Genomic DNA, 24,284 nt, shown 5'->3' on the forward strand with positions numbered 1-24,284 from the left:
TGCAACAACTGGAGGCACACTAGTTGGGAAACATTGTCCGTTTCCTACCTCAGTGCCTCCAGCTGTTGCGATTGTTGCAAAACTATAACTCCCAGCATGCACTGACAGACCATGCATGCAGGGAGTTGTAGTTTTGCAACAGCTGGAGGCACACTGGTTTGGAAACACTAAGTTTGGTTGCAAAACACTTGAAAGTTTATTACTTAACTTAGTGTTTCCAAACCAGTGTTCCTCCAGCTGTTGCAAAACTACAACTCCCTGCATGCACGGACAGCCAAAGGGCATGCTCGGAGTTTGCAACAGCTGGATGTTTGCCCCCTCCCCCCAATGTGAATGTACAGGGTACACTCACATGGGCGGAGGTTTACAGTGAGTGCTGCAAGTTTGAGATGGCGCAAATTTTGCGCTGCAGCTCAAACTTCCAGCGGCAAACTTGCTGTGAACCTCTGCCCATGTGACTGTACCCTAAAAACACTACACTACACTGACACTAACCTAAAATAAAAAGTAAAAAAACACTACATATACACATATCCCTACACAGCCCCCCTCCCCAAAAAAATGAAAAACGTCTGGTACGCTACTGTTTCCAAAACGGAGCCTCCAGCTGTTGCAAAATAATAACTCCCAGTATTGCCGGACAGCCATTGACTGTCCAGGCATGCTGGGAGTTTTGCAACAGCTGGAGGCACCCTGTTTGGGAATCATTGGCATAGAATACCCCTATGTCCACCCCTATGCAAATCCCTAATTCAGGCCTCAAATACGCATGGCGCTCTCTCACTTTGGAGCCCTGTCGTATTTCAGGGCAACAGTTTTGGGACACATATGAGGTATCGCCGTACTCGGGAGAAATTGCCTTAAAAATTTTGGGGGGCTTTTTCTTCTTTAACCATTTATGAAAAGGTGAAGTTGGGGTCTACACCAGCATGTTAGTGTAAAAAAATTAATTTTTTACACTGACATGCTGGTGTTGCCCTATATTTTCATTTTCACAAGAGGTAAAAGGGAAAAAAGACCCTCTAAATTTGTAATGCAATTTCTCCCAACTACGGAGATACCCCATATGAGTGCGCAAAGTGCTCTGGGGGCGCACAACAAGGCCCAGAAGGGAGAGTGCACTATGTACATTTGAGCCGATTTGCACAGGGGTGGCTGATTGTTACAGCAGTTCTGACAAACGCAAAACAATAAATATCCATATGTGACCCCATTTTGGAAACTACACCCCTCACGGAATGTAATAAGGGGTGCAGTGAGCATTTACACCCCACTGGTGTATGACAGATTTTTGGAACAGTGGTCCGTGAAAATGAAAAATAAAATTTTTGATTTGCACAGTCCACTGTTTCAAATATCTGTCAAACACCAGTGGGGTGTAAATGCTCACGGCACCCCTTATTAAATTCCATGAGGGGTATAGTTTCCAAAATGGGGTCACATGTGGGGGGGTCCACTGTTCTGGCACCATAGGGGCTTCCTAAATGGGACATGCCCCCAAAAAACCCTTTCAGAAAAACTCACTCTCCAAAATCCCATTGTCGCTCCTTCCCTTCTGAGCCCTCTACTGCGCCCGCCGGACACTTTACATATGCAAATGAGGTATTTCCTTACTCGAGAGAAATTGGGTTAAAAATTTTAGGAGGCTTTTTCTCCTATTACCCCTTGTAAAAATTCAAAAATTGGGTCTACAAGAAAATGCGAGTGTAAAAAATGAAGATTTAGAATTTTCTCCTTCACTTTGCTGCTATTCCTGTGAAACACCTAAAGGGTTAAAACACTTACTGAATGTCATTTTGAATACTTTGGGGGGTGCAGTTTTTATAATGGGGTCATTTATGGGGTATTTCTAATATGAAGACCCTTAAAATCCACTTCCAACCTGAACTGAGCCCTGAAAAATTACGATTTTGAAAATCTTGAGAAAAATTTGAAAATTGATGCGGAACTTTGAAGCCTCTGGTGTCTTCCAAAAGTAAAAACTTGTCAATTTTTTTATGCAAACACAAAGTAGACATATTGTATATGTGAATCAATATGTAATTTATTTGGAATATCCATTTTCCTTTCAAGCAGAGACTTTCAAAGTTAGAAAAATGCTAAATTTTCTAAATTTTCATGAAAATGGGCTGGATCATGAAGGGGTTAAAAATCTTAATCCTTCCAGTACTTATTAGCAGCTGAATACTACAGAGGAAATTTTTTTTTTTTTGTAACATGGAGCTCTCTGCTGACATCATGACCACAGTGCTCTCTGCTGACATCTCTGTCCATTTTAAGAACTGTCCAGAGTAGGAGAAAATCCCCATAGAATACATATGCTGCTCTGGACAGTTTATAAAATTGACAGAGATGTCAGCAGAGAGCACTGTGATCATGATGTCAGCAGAGAGCACTGTGTTCCAGAAAGAAAATAATTACCTGTAGTATTCAGCAGTTAATAAGTACTGGAAGGATTAAGATTTTAAAATAGAAGTAATTTACAAATCTGTTTAACTTTCTGGCACCAGTTGATTTAAAAAATAAAAAACTTTTCCACCGGAATACCCCTTTAAAGAAAATCTGACGGCTTGTTTACCCTCATTAAACCCAATATACAGATTTATAGTGCTGGTGAACAGCTTTAACAGGTATGCCCTGATGCCCTGGTACTTAGTTAATCATTCAACAGGCACCCCGTCCAAACCCCTGCCAGTCTGAATTGATTAACGACGATGCCGGGTCAATCGGCTCTCTGGTGACCCGGAAAAAAAGGATGATAAGTGGCGTCCAAGTTGCCACCTATCACTCTTTACTAGCAGGAGTGAGGTGGCATGGGTGCTTGATCTGTCCGGATGACCGATTAAACACAGAGCCTGCTGGGAGGCGATCGGGCAAGTCGGGGGTCACTTACCTGTCCATCGGGGCAGGCGGGGGTCCCTGGCATCGACGTGGAGGGTCCCTGGAGTCAGCGGCGTTGGCGGAGGTCCCCAGGCAGCAGCCGCATCCTCAGTGGCAGCGGCAGGATACAACAGGAGGTAACTTGTTTGCTTCCTGCTGTTGCTAAGCAACAACTCCCAGCATGCACAGTCAAATGGCATGTTGGGCTTTGTAGTGGGAGCTGGTGGCAAAACTAGAACTCCCAGCATGCCTTTTGGCTGTTTGTGCATGCCAGGGTTTGTAGTTATGAAACAGCTGGAGGCACTTTTTTTCTATGAAAAAGTGGGCCTCCAGTTGTTGCATAACTGCAACAACCAGCATGCACAAACAGCCAAAGGGCATGCATGGCGATGTAGTAGTGTTCCTCCAGCTGTTGCATAACTACAGCTCCCATCATGCCCTTTGGCTGTCAATGCATGCTGAGAGTTGTAGTTTTACAACAGCTGAAGACACACTGGTTTCGAAACACAGTTTGTTGCCAACCTGTTTCGCAACCAATGTGACTCCAGCTGTTGCAAACTACAACTCCCAGTATGCACTGACAGACCATACATGCTGGGTCCTGAAGTTTTGCAACAGCTGTAGGCACACTGGTTGCGAAACACTGAGTTAAGTAACAAACTTGTGTTTTGCAACCAGTGTGCCTCAAGCTGTTACATAACTGCAACTCCCAGCATGCACAGACAGCCAAAGGGCATTCTGAGAATTGTACTTCTGCAACAGCTGGAGGTTTGCCCCTCCCCCCCAATGTGAATGTACGGGGTATATTCACACAGGCGGGCGTTTACAGTGAATTTTTTGCCACAGCTCAAACTCCCAGAGGGAAACTCGCTGTAAACCCCCGCCCATGTGAATGTACTCTAAAAACACTACACTTCACTACACCTACACACAATAAAAAGTAAAACACTACATGTACACCTACCCCTACACAGTTACCCCCCCCCCCCCCCACCCCAATAAAAAAAAGTCTCGTGCCGTAGGGTATTTTGGTGGCGGAAGCTAATCCCCAATTTGGGCCTCAAATGCGCATGGCGCTCTGTCGCTTTAGAGCCCTGTCGTATTTCAAGGCAGCATTTTAGGGCCACATATGGAGCATTACAAATTTTTCTCCTTTTACCCCTTGTGAAAAGGTAAAGTTGGGGTCTACACCAGCATGTAAGTGTAAAATATTTTAATTTTTTTCGCTAACATGCTGGTGTTGCCCCATACTTACGGTAAAAGGAAAAAAATAATAATAATTTGTAACACAAGTTCTCCTGAGTACGGAACTACCCCATATGTGGATTCAAAGTGCTCTGCGGGCACACAACATGGCTCAGATGTGAGAGCGCACCATGAATATTTGAGGTCTAAATAGGTAATTTGCACAGGGGTGGCTGATTTTACAGCGGTTCTGACAAGAGATGAGCAAACTTTTGAAAAATTTGATTCGGCCGATTTGCTGAATTTTCTGAAAAAAATTAGCTTTGAGTAGAATTTATTCGCAGCAAATTTGTATTAAAAATGGCTATTGCTGGACTACAGAGAGCCTCAATAGGGGTGTAGAACAGTTTGCTTTGTTCTAACATGCATAGGGAGTGTGAAATAATACTGTTATTTAGTATGACATGCAGGTTACAGTCATTGCTATTAGAATCACTGCCGCAGAGCGTTAATGTGGCAGCAGGGAGACCACATGGTGTCAAAATTGTAGAGGATAAAGAGATTTTTTCATGTCATTTTTATTTAATTAGAATTTATTAAATAATTTTGAGTACCCATTCTGGTGAGCATCGAGCTGGCAGTCCACCGCCAGACGAGATGCCACCTGTTCCAGCCCCTGCCTCTCAGCGCCCCCCTGACTAGCAATTAGATTAGATCTTCCTCACTGAATAGTGCAGCTGAGCCCACAGCATAAGATATTTCTTTAGGGGAGAGAACAGCATAGGACAGAGGCAATGGGAGGACAGGGACTGCTCCCGGGACATACCAAATGAGTGTTGTGCCTGAGGAACCCACCGACTGTTGACTGGGGGTATCAGATGTCACTTGTGATAAAGTGGATGACCGTGTTAACCAATCGATGACAGCAGGTGGGTTGCTGGTCAACACACGACCGCTAGCTGATACCGGGAGCTCAGACTTGTCTACAGTATGCTTAACCCTGCTTTATAATAAAGAAAAGGTTCCTGAGTAGTGCGCTGGACATTCACGCTTCTTTCAGGTACTTTTGGACGAAGTCCACGTCAGGCCGTGTGCCCACTACGAAGTGAGCTGTAACAGGCTTTGCTTCAGGTAGAAAATAGTACACTACTTAGATGTACGTAGCACTGGGGAAAAACACCAGCCGGTGATAACTTTTGACTGGATTTTCACAGTATCTAGGCCCTTGACAGATTAACAGGTACAAAATAGTACACTAGTTAGATGTAGGTATGTTGTTTTGCACTTATGAGGGCAGAAAAATGCGCTACAGTACACTTTAAAAAGTATTTGAATACAACGCCAACCGGTGAGTACTTTTGCCTGGACTTTCACAGTATCTAGGCCCTTGACAGATTAACAGGTACAAAATAGTACATTACTTAGATGTACGTATGTGGTATGCACTTATGAGGGCAAAAAAATGCGCTACAGTACACTTAAAAAAGTACCTGAGTACAACACCAATCGATGAGTACTTTTGCCTGGACTTTCACTGTATCTAGGCCCTTGACAGATTAACATGTACAAAATAGTACACTACATAGATATAGGTATGTGGTGTGCACTTATGAGGGAAGAAAAATGCGCTACGATACACTTAAAAAAGTATCTGAGTAAAAACACCAGCCAGTGAGTACTTTTGGTTAAAAGAGACGTGGAGCTCACACTAAGGAACACGAGGTTAACTGATTTCCTTCACTCAAAGGATAGGGAGAAAAATAGAAAAATGTAAAAAGATCAGTCCTCAGTGTTCCACTCACAAATGAGTGTGTAATGGATATCTGGTGATAATTAATTCTTATAAAGCCAGTTAGTATTCAAAATTATATAATATTTATTACACAGTTCTAAAAAATTGCTCTAGAAGTCTGCCTCCGTAGGGCTCTTGCAGTGTGTAGGCTCGCTTCAGAGAATGAATAAAATAAACAGTAAAAATTAAGACCATATAATAATGCGGTTCACCTCTATAGTCATATTAATTACAATGTATATGAAATAATCCTGTGATGATCCTGCAGCAGAAAAAATAATGAAAATATATCCTGTAAATAAATCAAATTTGATTTATAGATCCTATAAGGGTATAAATCTCTTCAAACACTGCCGTTGTAGCTGTCAATCAAATTGTTGCAATATACTTGATCAAGTGATACAATTTTTGCAATATGATTCAAGCCAAGCAGGACCTATGTAGTATATCTATGTTGGTAAGAGTCCTATTAGAGGAGAAGTTTCGGCACACTGTACCACTCACCGCCCTTTAGTGGAATTGATGATTCTCCGGGAAGGTAACCGTCTGGCTGGAGGTGGCGACACCTGATATCAGGGTCTAGCCCCTTCTTGCAGCCTAAAACACTGCACGCCGGTGATTGCCGTAGATGTCGTGGATGTTCACTTCGATATGCAGGTGAATGGCGCCCGATAGAAGCGGCAAGTAGTATCGGCGGCGTGTGATGCAATCGGTCAGCTGATTGCAGGTCAGCTGACCTTGGCTGTAAAGAGTCCCAATATGCCTCGGAGGTTTTAAATCCACTTAGCGGGAGATTCAGGATAGTGCAGGGTCCAGTCGTGATCTTATGACTCACATTCTGGATTCAGTGAATTGTAAAGGTCTGCTGGCAGTTGTAGTCCTTAATCTAATATATATAGGCAGTCCTTTGGATCTGAGTGTGGCCAGTATATGATCTTTTTTAGCAATGTTGGAAGCAGGATATAAAATGTTTAAATAATAAAGTGAAATAAAATAAACGCAGGATAAAACCGCAGGAGAACCGCAGACTAAGCTTGTAAACTTATAAACTTGTAGCAATTCCAGAGTGAGTACTTTTGCCTGGACTTTCACAGTATCTAGGACCTTGACAGATTAACAGGTACAAAATAGTACACTACTTAGATGTAGGTATGTGGTATGCACTTATGAGGGCAGAAAAATGCGCTACAATACACTTAAAAAATGTATTGTTTGTACAACACCAGCAGTACACAACAGTGCTGCAGCACACAGTCGCTGTTGAGTAAAACACCAGCCGGTGATTCCTTTTGGCTGTTCTTTCACAGTATGTAGGCCCTTGATAGATTAACAGGTACAAAATAGTACACCACTTAAATGTAGGTATTTTGTATGCACTTATGAGGGCAGAAAAATGCGCTACAGTATGTTTAAAAAATGTATTTGAGTAAAACATCAGCCGGTGATTACTTTTGTCTGTCCTTTCACAGTATGTAGGCCCTTGACAGATTAACAGGTAGAAAATAGAACACCACTTAGATGTAGGTATGTGGTATGCACTTATAAGGGCAGAAAAATGTGCTACTGTACGCATCAAAAATTATTTGAGTAAAACACCAGCCGGTGATTACTTTTGGCTGTCATTTCACAGTATGTAGGCCCTTGACAGATTAACAGGTACAAAATAGTACACTACTTAGATGTAGGTATGTGGTATGCACTTATGAGGGCAGAAAAATGCGCTACAGTACGCTTAAAAATATGCATTTTTGCACATCACCAGCAGTACATAGTCGTTGTGCACTAAACCCAAAAATCCTTTCCAGTGAAAAAATGCACTGCACTCTGTCCACCAGAATGCTGATGTGACTAGGAGGTGAACGCTGCTGTAATAAGCTTTTCTGTGTAACAGACACACAGGCTGTCCGTCCTATCTCTCTGCAGTGTAATGAATGAAGGGACGAGCCACAATATGCTGCCGATTATATAGGACTGTGACATCACAGGGGTGACTGGCTGCTGATAGGCTGAATCCTGCATGTGATTCAGGGTCATCCTGCCTACCTGACTTCCCGCCTTCCCAGCTTCCTTGCCCCATGTACTGACATGTGGATCTGCCATCTTAGATGCCCTGGAGCCTGAGCAGCACTAAATGGAGATTAATTAAGCGATTGATTTTCATGAAATTCGTAACGAATTCGGGTTTGTCAGCTTCAATTCGCTCATCTCTAGTTCTGACATAAACGCAAAACAATAAATACCCACATGTGACCCCATTTTGGAAACTACACCCCTCAAGGAACGTAACAAGGGGTATAGTGAGCCTTAACACCACACAGGTGTTTGACAAATTTTCATTAAAGTTGGATGTGAAAATGAAAAATTAGATTTTTTTCACTAAAATGCTGGTGTTACCCCAAATTTTTCATTTTCACAAGGGGCAATAGGAAAAAAAAGCCTCCCAAAATTTGTAACACTATTTCTTCTGAGTAAGGAAATACCCCATATGTGGATGTAAAGTGCTCTGCGGACTAACTGCAATGCTCAAAAGAGAAGGAGCGCCAACTTTAGCGGAAATTTGTCAAACACCTGTGGGGTGCAAAGGCTCACTGTACCCCTTGTTACGTGCATTGAGGGGTGTAGTGTCCAAAATAGTATGCCATGGGGTTTTTTTTTTTTTTTTTTTTTGGCTTTTCTGGCACCATAGGGGCTTTCTAAATGCTGGGGCTTTTCTTTGCCCCCAAAAAACATTTCAGCAAAATTTGCTTTCCAAAAGCCAAATGCGACTCCTTCTCTTCTAAGCATTGTAGTGTGCCCACAGTGCACTTGACATCCATACAGGGGGTATTTCCATACTCAGAAGAGAATGGGGTTACAAATTGTGGGGGGCATTTTCACCTATTACCCCTTGTACAAATGTAAGATTTGGGGAAAACCAGCATTTTAGTGAAAAAAAAATAATTTACACATCCAACTTTAACGAAAAGTCGTCAAACACCTGTGACATGTAAAGGCTCACTGTACCCCTTGTTACATTCCTTGAGGGGTGTAGTTTCCAAAATAGTTTGCCATGAGGTTTATTTTTTTTATTTATTTTTTTTGCTGTTCTGGCACCATAGTAGCTTCCTAAATGTGACATGCCCCACCAAAAACCATTGCAGAAAAACTCACTCTCCAAAATCCCATTGTTGCTCCTTCCCTTCTGAGCCCTCTACTCGAGAGAAATTGGATAACACATTTTAGGGTGATTTCTCTCCTTTTACCCCTTGTAAAAATAAAAAAACTGGGTCTACAAGAAAATGCAAATGTAAAAATGAAGATTTTGAATTATCTCCTTCACTTTGCTGTTATTCCTGTGAAACACCTAAAGGGTTAACACACTTTCTGAATGTCATTTTGAATACTTTGAGGGGTGCAGATTTTATAATGGGGTCGTTTATGGGGTATTTCTAATATGAACGCCCTTCAACCTCATCCTTGTTCTGGTCCCTGTGGGGTTTTATTCACAATATCATTGTATATATGAGCACCAAAACTGAAATGGTCCCTGAAAAATGCTGATTTAGAAAAAAAATTCAAAAATTGGAAAATTGCTGCTGAACTTTGATGCCCTCTGATGTCTTCCAAAAGTAAAAACATGTCCACTTTATGATTCAAATATAAAGTAGACATATTGTATATGTGAATCAATATATAATTTATTTGGGATGTCCATTTTCCTTATAAGCAGAGAGTTTCAAAGTTGAAAAAGTTCGAAATTTTTATCAAATTTTTGCATTTTTCGCCAAGAAATTATGCAATTATCGACAAAATTTACCATGGTAGAATATGTCACAAAAAAACAATCTCGGAATCAGAATGAAAAGTAAAAGCATCCCAGAGTTATTCATGCTTAAAGTGTCAGTGGTCAGATGTGCAAAAAATGCTCGGGTCCTTAAGGTGAAAATGGGCTGGGTCCTTAAAGGGTTATAATGAAGGGGCACTTACTCTTTTTGCTAGCTTCTATGCAGAGTTCTGTGCTTTTATTTATATTGCACTCCAGAGCACAATGGAGGTGGGCAGCTGTCTTGCCCAGCCCCCCTGGCTCATCATTTTTCACTCCGCAGCCCGCCTCCTTTTGTGACGTGAGAGCCTGTGGGGATGATGAATGATCTGCAGCTTTATTCCTCGCTTCACCCGACTTTCGGACTCTCGGAGCAGAGCGCAAAAAACTCTACAGAGAAGCCACCAAAAAGAGTAAGTGACCATTCATTTTAAAGTTCTTTACCCGCACTATAGCTCAGTATATTAGGTTAATGTAGGTGAACCAGCTGTCAGATTCTCTTTTACAGGTACCTGATTATTCACAAATCTTTTGGCATGTCCTCGGGACATGTAAAAAATTTTGATCGGTCAGTGGATGGATTTTCACACCCAGACTAATTGCTAGAACTACTAAAGAGAAGTGCATGGATGAGCGCTGCTTCTCCCACCTCTCATGTACATGTACCCTCAGACGTCTACAGTTACATTATGAGACCCTCTCTGGGGCTTGAGCATAAGTTGTAGCTTTTCTATGCCAAACTAGGCATGTACTGTATTAATAAATTCCTTCCAATGTATTTGAAATCTGCAGTTGCAGTGTACCCTGTGCAGGCTTGCAGCCGAACCCAAGCGAGTAGAATGATCAAATTTACAGAATGAATCCCTTTTAGCCTTTTACTGGTGACTTGATTCCTTTAACTGATAATTTACATTTCATGCTTACTTTTAAAAAACGTTTTGCATACAATAATAAATCAATACTAGAAAAAGTGAAAATGAGGCCTAAACAGTCAATTTTATGGTACATTAAGCTACACACGAGCTCATTAGTTAATCTGCATTAAACAAGGACATGTGTGTGTCATTAACTTACATGATGACATATTAAATTGATGTAAATGTGAACTTAATTGTCCGCAAAGGAAAAAACTAGGTCAGTGTAAGTAATATGAATATAATACTATCGCGATTCCCAGAGTCAGCATATGTCATAACAATGCAATATCAAGGAACAGTACAAATAGCTTTGTTATGTAATCTAAACTGTAGCTGTTTTAAGACCAAAATTAACATTGACAAGTCAATATTATAATTATAAAGGCATATAGAAGATTTTTTTTGCCTGCTGACAAGAAACCATCTATAATGCTAGTGCATGATAGAATGTTTTTTTTTTTTTTTTTTTACCTATGGAAAGAGTTAGTTTTCTTTCAAGTTATTGAGATATAATATACCATGCTCTTATTAAATGGTCATGAAATCTCATTGAACCATAAATATAACAGTTTTACAATGAAGTAAAATAAAAAAAATAGAACACATTTTAGCACCGCAGTACAAGTCGAGAATATTCATTGTAATTGTCAGGCACACATAGCCCCAGTCCACCTACATTTGGACTTCTGTGGTATATAAAGCATAGCATGTAAGCCTTAATTTGATCACTGCTGAATAGCTAATTGATGAGCATATGGAGCCGTGGATCTTAATTTTTGACATATAAGTACAAGTGCTATACAAAAGCTTAATATAAGTCTTTGATTAAGTCCCTTGCTATGGCTATTATTTCTTAGCAGGATCCCATGTTCCTAGCTTTTTGACCTTTTCTTTCATGAGATGTCCAAGTATTATGCTCATATATCAAACAAGTAGTATAGAGCTCTTGAAGAAAACGCAAGGGATTCATACATGCAGCACAATGATAGACAAGCTTTGTTGCTATTCAGGAATTTTTCATGATTTAGGTATGAAGGCATATAAAAACATTCTAGAAAAGATCAAATATAAGCCTGTAAATGAGATATTGGAAGTACTCCTTTGTTCTGACCACTTGTTTTAGAGCCATTTATTAAATTTACTGCTGTTAAGAAGTTCTGCCTTGTCTCAGTTAAAATATTGTGAAAATAATTTAGTGCCACATATTTTATAAAAACAAATAAAAAAAAAAAACACTTGACAGCAAGACCAATGAAACCTTGGATAGAGGAAATAACTGAAAAAAAAATGCATGTCAGGAATCTAGTGCAATTTGTACCACAAAACTTGCTAATATCACTTGAATCACATTTTCAATGTGTTTTTATTTTTAAATTTTTGGCCATGTATGATGAGGCGTGTGGATAAAATGAGTCAAAAAATAGAATTTGCAAACTCAGCCTAGATAGTCCAAAGATGCGCCAGATTTTTAAACAGCCTACCTCACCATTATATGGCACATCCCTAGATTGTCTAAGTCTAATGTTACACAGTCTAATAATTAGGCTGTTTTTGATTAATTCCCCCAGTCTGTTTAGTGGTGAAGGTTTTTTTCTTCTTCTAATTTTCAATTTTAACATCTATATTATAAAATAATCCTGAAATCTTGCAGTTTTCAGTCTGTCCACTAGGCCTAAACCTAAGTGGAAACTTCAAGTTTTGTCTGTGATGATAGGGAGGTGGTTGCTAGAAAGAGATGTTCAGCATTACCTTTCAAATTGACATCAGTAGACAGAGATAACAGATGAAACACCTAGCGCAACTTCCCCCTCCCTGTGAAATAACCTTTGCAGAGGTCACAAAGCACACCCAGTAATGTTTCCCATTCATGTAAATGGGACAGTTTCAGTCTGTTGTTACTTAAGTCCATGAGGCTTTCTACAAATCTCTAAATGCTAAAAAAAAAAAAACAGCTCTAACAAGATAGGACCCCCATAATAATGTACTTAAAAAAAAAATAAAAAAAAGAAACATTAGGGTGGAAAAAGAACACATTTCAGACTCTTGTTCAATCAATTAAACAATTTTAGGCTATACATTTCCTTCTTCTTTAATCTCTTAATCTTAGGAAAGCAGAAAGAAGGTAAAAAGGAGGGGAGGGAAGGATGAGCAGTACAGGGAGAGGAGCCAACATAGAGGGGAGAGAGGGGCACCCCAAGGATTGACCATATATTATTTAGACAAGTCTCTAAGCTTTATTTAAACAAGAGCCGGAAGTCAGGACAAAGACATTAGGAAAGATGGTGCAGTGTAGTGTATCAGAGGAGAGTCACACCACCTGTCCCATACCTTGTGAAATTTAAGCCTCTATTTTTATATACCTAATTTTCCTCAAGAAATTACAGTATCAACTAGGTTTTTCCCAATGAGACATCCTTAGAGGTCACTCACCCATCTCACGAGAGAAAACCCTTTCATGTGTGACCATTCCTTTTCATTCAGGAGAGAGAACAAGCAGAGCTCATAGACAACTGTTGGGCAGAGATTACCCAGGGAACTGATGCACTGCATGTCTGAGCTAAAAATACCTCTAGAGACCTGTACGAGCCAGAGGACACCTATTTGGACCCAGCCTTCTTTTCCTGCAGCCACAAAGTCATCAACTATGAGTAGTTGAGCAAAATTTAAAAGTTCGGTTTGCTGGGCTTGCATAACTTTAAGGGCTTGTTCACATTAACATAAGTCCCCATTAATTAATGCCCATTCTCAAATCCGTTCAAGCCTTTTTTAAATGGCTGTAAATGAATCCTATTGATGTCAATGGGATTTTTTTTACAGTCCTTTGCAAGCCGTTTTCACCCGTTATTTTTGACTGCAAAAGACGTTGCATGCAGTATATTTTTTTTCCCCATCTAAAATGATGGAATAGAAATGGATATTATAAATTTACCAGTATTATAATTTGTCTATAGCAAATGGATGAGCCTTTAATGTCATCCGTTTGTACCCGGTCTTTAATATCCGTTTTTGAACCATTATTACTTCTGAGCATGCTCAGAAGAGATGAAAGCAGCAGCGGACTCCTGCAGTGCTGTGAGGCTACTATTACTCCGATCATGAAACAATATTTGTTACCATGATAGGAGTAGTAGTTCTCCCTGCTGTGGGAGTCTGTAAACGGCTGGGGAGACTACAGTAGTGCTTGTACTACTACCTCCATCATGGAACAAGGTTTTTAAAGTCGGTCAGCGAGGATCGTAACACAATGCTTATTTTGACACATAGCGCTCCAGTGCCCATATGTATATAGAAGCTCTGCGGGGAAATTACATATAGAAGCGCTTCTATATGACTGGCCCCCCACAGTATTTCTATATGTCTTGCCTGCCACTGCACTATATATCTTGTCCCCCCTGCACTATATATCTTGTTCCCCCCTGCAGCACTTTATACATATGGGCCCTGGAGCACTCTGTGTCTAAAGGATTTGATCAGTAGGGCTTCGGGCCGACCTGGGAATGCAGCGCATATGGCCCCCACAGCGCTATGTGTCAAAATCACTGCTGATACAATCCTTTTCACACATAGCGCTGGGAGGGCCATATGTATATAAAAGCGCTGCAGAGCCCCCCGCAGCATTTCTATATGTCTCGCCCCCCGCTACACTTCTATACACAGAGCTATGTATCAAAAGGAAGCAGCGCATTGCGATCCTCAGGAAAATGAATGTACAAAACACAGTATATACATCGCAGTAGAGCAGAGCATGTCCCCCGTCCCTTGGTTAATAGCCTTTGATAGCATCGGGTCTCATAAGTCATTCTTCAGCCCCTGCACTACTACCCCCAACATGGAAAAGACTCTATCCCATAATGGGGGTAGTAGTACAAGCACTTCAGTAGTCTCCCCAGCAACCCAAATACTCCTGCAGCCAGGGGAAACTACTATTCCTATAAAGGAAAAGAGTCTGTTCCATGATGGGAGTAGTAGTAGCCCTGGCTGCAGGAATCTGTAGGCGGCTGACTTTTCATACTAACAGATGAAAAACTGATGCAAAAGGATGCCAATGAATGGTATCCCTTTGCATCAGTTTGCATCCGTTAGTAGTATCGTCCCTTTAGGAAGCACAGACAGGAGAGAATCGGGACAGGGGACAATGGCCGTGTGAACCTAGCCTGAAAAAATGTTCAGCCCGAATAAGTTCTAACCGAACATGCAATGTAAAAACCCTTAAAACTAATGTCTAACACTGCTTAAGAACTCTAAAGTCCTGTAAAATACTGCTAGCATATATAGGAATATGTTTGAGTAGTTTAAGGAAAATTTAATGTCAATGTTACGGCTAAAAGCAGTAACCCAAGGTAACAGCCTGTTTAAGAACACACTGTGCTAGAGGATTTTGTTTGCTTTTAACATTAAAATAAAGTATTCCTTTTAGTTTGCATTAACCACTTAGGGACCCAGGGTGTACAGGTACACCCAAACTCCCTGGTACCTAACCCCTTAACCCCTTAAGGACCCAGCCAATTTTCACTGTAGGACCCGGCCATTTTTTGCACATCAGACCACTGTCACTTTAAACATTAATAACTCTGGGATGTTTTTACCTTTCATTCTGATTCTGAGATTGTCTTTTCGTGACATATTCTTCTTTATGTTAGTGGTAAAATTTAGTCGATATTTGCATCGTTTCTTGGTGAAAAATTCAAAAATTTGATGAAAAAATTTAAAATTTTGAATTTTTTTAAATTTGAAGCTCTCTGCTTATAAGGAAAATGAATATTCCAAATAAATTAAATATTGATTCACATATACAACATGTCTACTTTATGATTGCATCATGAAGTTGACATGTTTTTTCTTTTGGAAGACATCAGAGGGCTTCAAATTATAGCAGCAATTTTCCAATTATTCACAAAATTTTCAAAATCGAAATTTTTCAGGGACCAGTTCTGTTTTGAAGTGGATTTGAAGGGCCTTCTTATTAGACATATCCCACAAATGACCCTATTAGAAAAACTGCAACCCTCAAAGTATTCAAAAGGACATTCAGAAAGGTTTGTTAACCCTTTAGGTGTTTCACAGGAATAGCAGCAAATTGATGGAGAAAATTCAAAATCTTCATTTTTTACACTGGACTGTTCTTGTAGACCCAGTTTTTGAATTTTTACAAAGGGTAAAAGGAGAGAAATCTTCCTAAAATTTGTAATTCAAATTCTCTCGAGTAAGGAACTTCCTCATATGTGTATGTCAAGTGTTCGGCAGCTTCACTAGAGGGCTCAGAAGGGAAGGAGCGACAGTGGGATTTTGGAGAGTGAGTTTTTCTGAAATGGTTTTTGTGGGGTAAGTTGCACTTAGGAAGCCCCTATGTTGCCAGAACAGCATAAAAATACCACATGGCATACTATTTTGGAAACTACACCCCTCAAGGCACGTAACAAGGGGTCCAGTGAGCCTTAAAACCCCACAGGTGTTTGACGACTTTTCGTTAAAGTTGGATGTGTAAATGATTTTTTTTTTCACTAAAATGCTGGTTTTCCCCCAAATTTAACATTTTTACAAGGGGTAATAAGAGAAAATCACCCCCAAAATTTGTAACCCCATCTCTTCTGAGTATGGAAATACCCAATGTGTGGACATCAAGTGCTCTGCTGGTGCACTACAATGCTCAGAAGAGGAGGAGCGCCATTGAGCTTTTGGAGACAGAATTCGTTTGGAATAGAAGTCAGGGGCCATATGTGTTTACAAAGCCCTCCGTGGTGTCAGAACAGTGGAACCCCCCAACATGTGACCCCATTTTGGAAACTACACCCCTCACAGAATTTAATAAGGGGTGCAGTGAGTATTTACACCCCACTGGCATTTGACAGATCTTTGGAACAGTGGGCTGTGCAAATGAGGGGCGTAAATGCTCACTGTACCCCTTAATACATTACATGAGGGGTGTAGTTTCCAAAATGGGATCACATGTGGGGGGGGATCCAGCCGCATGACATCGCTGCCCGCCGATCTCCGTTGCTCGCTGCCTCCGACACCCGGATGGTTAAGTGGACTTCGGCACCGGTCCCCGTCGTTTCCCCGTCCTGCCCCGCCTATTGTGGGTGGGCAGGATGGGGAAAACGAAAGTTAACCCCCCCCCCCCCGCCCCCGATCTGCTATTGGTGGTCGCGTCTAGACCATCAATAGCAGGGATAGGAGGGGTGGCACCCCTGCCACCTCACTCCTATCCCTTCAGGGGGATCGTGGGTGTCTTAGACAACCGCGATCCCCCTTATATTCTGGGTCACCGGGTCACCAGAGACCTGTAATGACCCGGAATCGCGCAAATCGCAAGTGTGAATTCACTTGCAATTTGCCGTGATCGCCGACATTGGGGGGGGGGTCTGATGACCCCCCTGGGCGTTTGCACGGGATGCCTGCTGAATGATTTCAGCAGGCATCCCGGTCCGATCCCCGCCCAACGCGGTACCAGGGTGTCATGACGTACGCGTACGTCAAGGGTCCTTAAGGGGTTAAACGGGTACTACCATGGAAAACTTTTTTTTTTTTTTTTTTTTTATCAACTGGTGCCAGAAAGTTAAACAGATTTGTAAATCACTTCTATTAAAAAATCTTAATCCTTCCAGTACTTTTTAGGGGCTGTATACTAAAGAGAAATCCAAAAAGAAATGCATTTCCTGTGATGTCCTGACCACAATGCTCTCTGCTGACCTCTGCTGTCTATTTTAGGAACTGTCCAGAAAAGCACATGTTTGCTATGGGGATTTTCTCAGTTCCTAACATCACAGGAAATGCATTTCTTTTTTTGATTTCTCTTTAGTATACAGCCCCTAAAAAGTACTGGAAGGATTAAGATTTTTTAATAGAAGTGATTCACAAATCTGTGAATTCGGGTAGAAAACAGACATGGTGCACATCTACAATCTTGTATAATGATCTGATTGCTTCTCAGCATAATATCAAAAACTAACAGGTTGTTAGTATAATTCACAAATCTGTTTAACTTTCTGGCACCAGTTGATTTAAAAAAAAAAAAAAAGTTTTCCACAGTAGTACCCCTTTAAGGACTCAGCATTTTTCTGTTTTTGCATTTTCATTTTCTCCTCATCACCTTATAAAAATCATAATGCTTTCAATTGATGGCTGATGATGGCTTATTTTTTGTACCACCAATTATACTTTGCAGTGAAATTAGTCATTTTACCAAAAAATCCACAGCAAAATGGAAAACAAATTCATTGTGCGACAAAATTGAAGAAAAAATTTAATTTTGTAACTTTTGGGGGCTTCCGTTTCTACGCAGTGCATTTTTCGGTAAAAATGACACCTTATCTTTATTCTGTAGGTCCATACAGTTAAAATGATACCCTACTTATACCTATACTCGAGTATAAGCCGACCCGAGTATAAGCCGAGACCCCTAATTTCAACCCAAAATCCCAGGAAAAGTTATTGACTCGAGTATAAGCCTAGGGTGGGAAATACATCATCCCCCCCTGTCATCATCCAGACCCCCGTCATCATCCAGACCCGTCATTAACATCCTCATCATCATCACCGCCTGTCATCATCCAGACCCTCATCATCATCACCTTGTCATCATCCCACACATCCCCCCTTCATCATCCCCTTGTCATCATCCCACACATCCCCCCTTCATCATCCCCTTGTCATCATCCCACACATCCCCCCTTCATCATCCCCTTGTCATCATCCCACACATCCCCCCTTCATCATCCCCTTGTCATCATCCCACACATCCCCCCTTCATCATCCCCTTGTCATCATCCCACACACCCCCCTTCATCATCCCCACCCCCCTTCATCATCCCACCCCCCTTCATCATCCTCTTGTCATCATCCCACACCCCCCCCCCCTTCATCATCCTCTTCTCATCATCCGCTCTCAGTGGTCTTCAACCTGCGGACCTCCAGAGGTTTCAAAACTACAACTCCCAGCAAGCCCGGGCAGCCATCGGCTGTCCGGGCTTGCTGGGAGTTGTAGTTTTGAAACCTCCGGAGGTCCGCAGGTTGTAGACCACTGCAGCCTTCGACATCATCCAGCCCCCTCTCACCCCCTTTAGTTCTGAGTACTCACCTCCGCTCGGCGCTGGTCCGGTCCTGCAGGGCTGTCCGGAGAGGAGGTGGTCCAGTGGGATAGTGGTTCCGGGCTGCTATCTTCACCGGGAGGCCTCTTCTCCGTGCTTCCGGCTCGGAATAGAGGCGTTGCCTTGACAATGACGCAGAAGTACGTTGGCAATGAACGCACCTCTGCGTCGTTGTCAAGACAACGTGACTATTCTGAGGCCGGGCCCGAAGCGCTTAGAAGAGGCCTCCCCGGTGAAGATAGCAGCCCGGAACCACTGTCCCACCGGACCACCTCCTCTCCGGACAGCCCTGCAGGAGTGGACCAGCGCCGAGCGGAGGTGAGTACTGTACAGAACTAAAGGGGGTGAGAGGGGGCTGGATGATGTCGAAGGCCGCAGTGGTCTTCAACCTGCGGACCTCCGGAGGTTTCAAAACTACAACTCCCAGCAAGCCCGGACAGCCGATGGCTGCCCGGGCTTGCTGGGAGTTGTAGTTTTGAAACCTCTGGAGGTCCGCAGGTTGAAGACCACTGCGGGTAGGGGAGTTCACTCGAGTATAAGCCGAGGGGGGGTGTTTTCAGCACTAAAAATCGTGCTGAAAAACTCGGCTTATACTCGAGTATATACGGTATAGGTTTAATTTTGTCGTACTTCTGAAAAAATTCATAACTACATGCAGGAAAATTTATACGTTTAAAATTGTCATTTTCTGACCCCTATAGCTTTTTTATTTTTCCGCATACGGGCCGGTTAAGGGCTCTTTTTTTGCGCTGTGTTCTGAGGTTTTTATCAGTACAATTTTTGCATTGATCGGACTTTTTGATCGTTTTTTATTAATTATTTTATGATATAAAAAGTGACCAAAAATACGTTATGTTGGAATTTGGAATTTTATTGCGCGTACGCCATTGACCGTGCGGTTTAATTAATTATATATTTTTATAGATTGGACATTTACGCACGCAGCGATACCACATATGTTTATTATTATTTTTATTTACACCGTTTTTTTATGGGAAAAGGGAGGTGATTCAAACTTTTATTAGGGAAGGGGTTAAATGACCTTTGTTAACAATTTTTTTTCCCTTTTTTGTTTGCAGTGCTATTGCTCCCATAGGGACCTAGAAAACTTCACACACTGATCTTTTACCATGATCCCTGCAAAGCCATAGCTTTGCATGTATCAGTGAGATAGGGGTTCGATTGCTCAAGACTTGGAGCAATCAAACCCAGATCGGACACGACGGAGCAAGGTAAGGGGGTCTCCGCTCGCGTCCTAGCTGATAGGAACATCGCGATTTTATCGATGTCACGATCAGCCCGACTGAGCTGCCAGGATGCATTTACTTTCACTTTCAGACGCGGCGGTCAACTTTGATCGTCAGCCGGGACCGACCCATTGTGATGCGTGACACAGCGTGACCCTGTTTTAAACACTGAGAACGGGCTCAGGGCATACAGGTACGCCCTGAGTTCTTAAGAGGTTAAGGACCCAGGGCATACCTGTACGCCTGTGGGAATTTCGGTCCCCGCCACGCACCGGATGGGGACCGGTCTGAGATGCCTGCTGAAATCATTCAGCAGGCATCCCGTGACAATGCCCAGGGGGATCCTGGGACCCCCCCCATGTCAGCTGTCGTCACAAATCGCCGGTGAATTCACAACAGCTATTTGTGGCGATTCTGGACATACGGGCCATGTGTGACCCAATGACCCGGAGTTAGATGGTGATCCGCGGTGTAGTATACACCGCCAATCACCTCCTGTAGTTAGGGGGAGGTGGCGGTCCCATCATCGCCCCAGGAGCGCTGCTATTGGTGGTCCGACCACTAGCAGCCTTCAGAGGATGGGTTAATGTCCCCTTCTCTCAGCTCTGCTCGCTGAAGAAGTGTCCATTAGTTCAGGGTGAGTTTTGTCTGCAGGGACAGGTAGGAGTTAAAAATTTAAAAAAAGTTAAAAATAAGAAAATCCACTGACCCCATAATAGGTCCTCAAGGGTCATCCGCATTTTTTTCAGCGTTATCCGGGCCCTATAGGGGTTCAGGGCGCCTCATTCCCCCCCCCCCCTCCTTTTTTGGGGGGGCCACAGCATTTTTTTTGCCACCATTTCAAACACTGTTATATATAAAGTTCACACCAAACACACACACTACACAAGTCCCTGCCCCCACACACACCCTAGCACTAATGATGAGTCCCCCAGAAGGCGGCAGCATTTATACTGGGTCAGCATTTTGTCCACACAGTGGAGTGTGTCCGCTGGCCTATTTGGCTTTATTAGTAATGATTAGTCGTGGAGTGGGGAGTCCAGTTTGTATGTTCTCTGTCCTAGTGTGAACAGTGTCATAGTAACATAGTAACATAGTTCATAAGGTTGAAAAAAGACCAGAGTCCATCAAGTTCAACCTCTAACCCTAATGTGTCCCTACTGAGTTGATCCAGAGGAAGGCAAATATGGCAGTCAGAATAATCCCTGGATCAACGTTCTGTCCCTATAAATCTAGTATACATAACAAGTGATGTTATTATTCTCCAAAAATGCATCTAGACCCCTTTTGAACTCTTTTACAGAGTTCACCATAACCACCTCCTCAGGCAGAGAATTCCACAGTCTCACTGTTTTTACACTAAAGAGCCCCCGTCTGTGCTGGTGTGAAAACCTTCTTTCCTATAAACGTATAGGATGCCCCCTTGTTATAAATACACTCCTGGGTATAAATAGATCAAGGGAGAGATCTCTGTATGGCCCCCTCATATATTTATTACGGTGTCCCTTTTAGGACATCGTCAGCCGTACCTCCGTCCCCCGTCAGGCAAAACAGCGTCCCGCTTACTCCCTCGGACCAATCAACGTCAGTCGTCAGCCCGAACTACGTCCTCCATCAGGCAAAACAGCATCCCGCCTCCTCCCTCGGACCAATCGCCATAAGTTGTCAGCCGCAACTCTGTCCTCCAGTCAGGCAAAACAGCGTCCCGGCTCCTCCCTAAGACCAATCGCCGTCAGTCGTCAGCCGCAACTCCGTCCTCCGTCAGGACGTCCCGCCTCCTCCCTCACACCAATCGCTTTGATACTTCAGCCACAACTCCCTCATCCGAAAGTCCCTCATTCAAAATGCCATCATGCCTCAGACGATTCTTCCTCAGACGCATAGCAGAGCCGACGCTGCACAGCACTGTATAGCAGAGCCGACATTGAATAGCATGTACAGCAGAACCCGTATAGCAGAGAGCTGACACTGACTCGGCTCTGCTACACGGCAGGAAGGTTTTTCGTCTGAGGGATGATGGAGTTTTGGATGAGAGACTTTAGGATGACAGAGTTTTGGATGAGAGACTTTAGGATGACAAAAGAGGGAGGAGGGAGTTGCGGCTGATGCCTGATGGAGATTGGTCTGAAAGACTTTAGGATGACAGAGTTTTTGATGAGAGACTTTAGGATAACAAAGGAGGGATGAGGGAGTTGCGGCTGACACTTGACGGATATTGGTCCAAGGGAGGAGGCGGGACGCAATTTTGCCTGAAGGAGGACGGAGGTACGGCTGACGACTGACGATGTCCTAAAATGGACACCGTAATTTATACATAGTTATTAGGTCGCCCCTTAGCCTTCTGTTTTCTAAACGAAATAACCCTAATTATGATAATCTTTCTGGTTACTGTAGTCCTCCCATTCCCCATATTACCCTGGTTGCCGGTCTTTGATCCCTCTCCAGCTCCACTATATCATTCTTGTACACTGGTGCCCAGTACTGTACACAGTATTTTATGTGTGGTCTGACTAGTGATTTATAAAGCGGTAGAATTATTTCCTTGGTGTGGGCATCTATGCCCCTATTGATGCACCCCATGATTTTATTTGCCTTGGCCGCAGCTGCCCGACAATGGTCACTACAGCTAAATTTTCTGTTAACTAAGACTCCCAAGTCCTTTTCCACGTCAGTCGTCCCAAGTGTACTCCCATTTAATACATAATCCCGGATGTTTCCTCCCCTTGTGCATAACCTTACATTTATCAGTGATGAACCTCATCTGCCACTTCCCAGCCCAAACCTCCATCCTATCCAGATCCATTTGTAACAGTGTACTGTCCTCTATAGTGTTTATCGCTTTACAGAGTTTAGTATCATCTGCAAAGATTGCTACTTTACTATTCAACCCCTCTAAGAGGTCATTAATGAATATATTAAATAGGACAGGACCCAAGACTGACCCCTGTCGTACCCCCTAGTAAGAGTCACCCAATCAAAATGAGTACCATTAATAGCCACCCTCTGTTTCCTATCACTGAGCCAGTTACTTACCCATTTGCACCCATTCTCCCCCAGCCCAATCCTTCTCATTTTATGCACCAACCATTTATGTGGCACCATATCAAATGCTTTGGAAAAATCCAGAAATACGACATCCAGCGATTCCCGCTGGTCCAGTCTGGAGCTCACCTCCTCCTCAGATTCGTTTGACAGGACCAATCCCTCATAAAGTAATGCTGATATGGAGTCATACATTTATTTTTATCAATATATTCCAAAATAGCATCCCTTAAAAAAAAACACAAAAATTTACATACAACAGAGGTTAAACTAACAGGTCTATAATTCCCAAGGTCACCTTTTGTCCCCTTTTGAAATATTGGCACCACATTTGCCAAGAGCCAGTCCTGGGGAACAGTCCCTGTTACTATAGAGTCCCTGAACATTAAAAATAGGGGTCTGTCTATTACATTACTGTAACGCCGAGTGCTCCGGGTCCCGCTTCTTCCCAGGAGCGCTCGCAGCGTTACACTCCTGCTTGCAGCGCCCCGGTCATACTCGCTGACCGGGAGTGCTGCTCTGTGTCTCTCGGCGGGGATGCCGGGTCTGCACCGTGCGTTATTGCATTGAACCCCTCCTAATGAACATTGGAGTTCACCATCTTGAAAATATCAAATTTTTCGTATTACCCAATTGTACTTCAGAAATTCTTCTTGGCTTGCCCTGGCTCCAGCGACACGCACCTATCCTCGACTGGGCCACTGGGGACATTAAGAGCAATGCCAAAAGCGATGTCTTAAGTCGGTTCCTGTCAATCAAGTCTCCATCGCTCCTCCTTTGTCAGGTCTTCCTAAGGCCTATCAGGACTATTCTGACGTCTTTGGTAAAAAGCAAGCAGAGGTCCTACCTCCACATAGACCCTATGACTGCCCTATCAACTTGCTCCCTGGTACCACAACGCCCCGTGGTAGGATTTACCCACTTTCTGCCCAGGAAACACAAGCCATGACTTAGTACATTCAGGAAAACCTCAAAAGAGGTTTTATCCGGAAATCTTCTTCTCCAGCCGGAGCTGGATTTTTCTTCGTTGCCAAAAAAGATGGATCTCTACGCCCCTGCATTGACTACCGCGGACTTAATAAAATTACAGTAAAAAAATCGCTATCCTCTGCCTCTTATCTCCGAACTCTTTGACCGACTACGTGGAGCTAAGATTTTCACCAAACTTGATCTAAGGGGCGCATATAACCTCATCCGTATTCGTGCAGGTGATGAATGGAAAACCGTCTTCAACACTAGAGATGGTCACTTTGAATACCCTGTCATGCCCTTTGGGCTTTACAATGCCCCAGCAGTCTTTCAGGACTTTGTTAATGAAATTTTTTGGGACAT

This window comes from Hyla sarda, chromosome 4, assembly GCF_029499605.1.
Source record: "Hyla sarda isolate aHylSar1 chromosome 4, aHylSar1.hap1, whole genome shotgun sequence".
In the NCBI taxonomy this organism is placed as follows: domain Eukaryota; kingdom Metazoa; phylum Chordata; class Amphibia; order Anura; family Hylidae; genus Hyla; species Hyla sarda.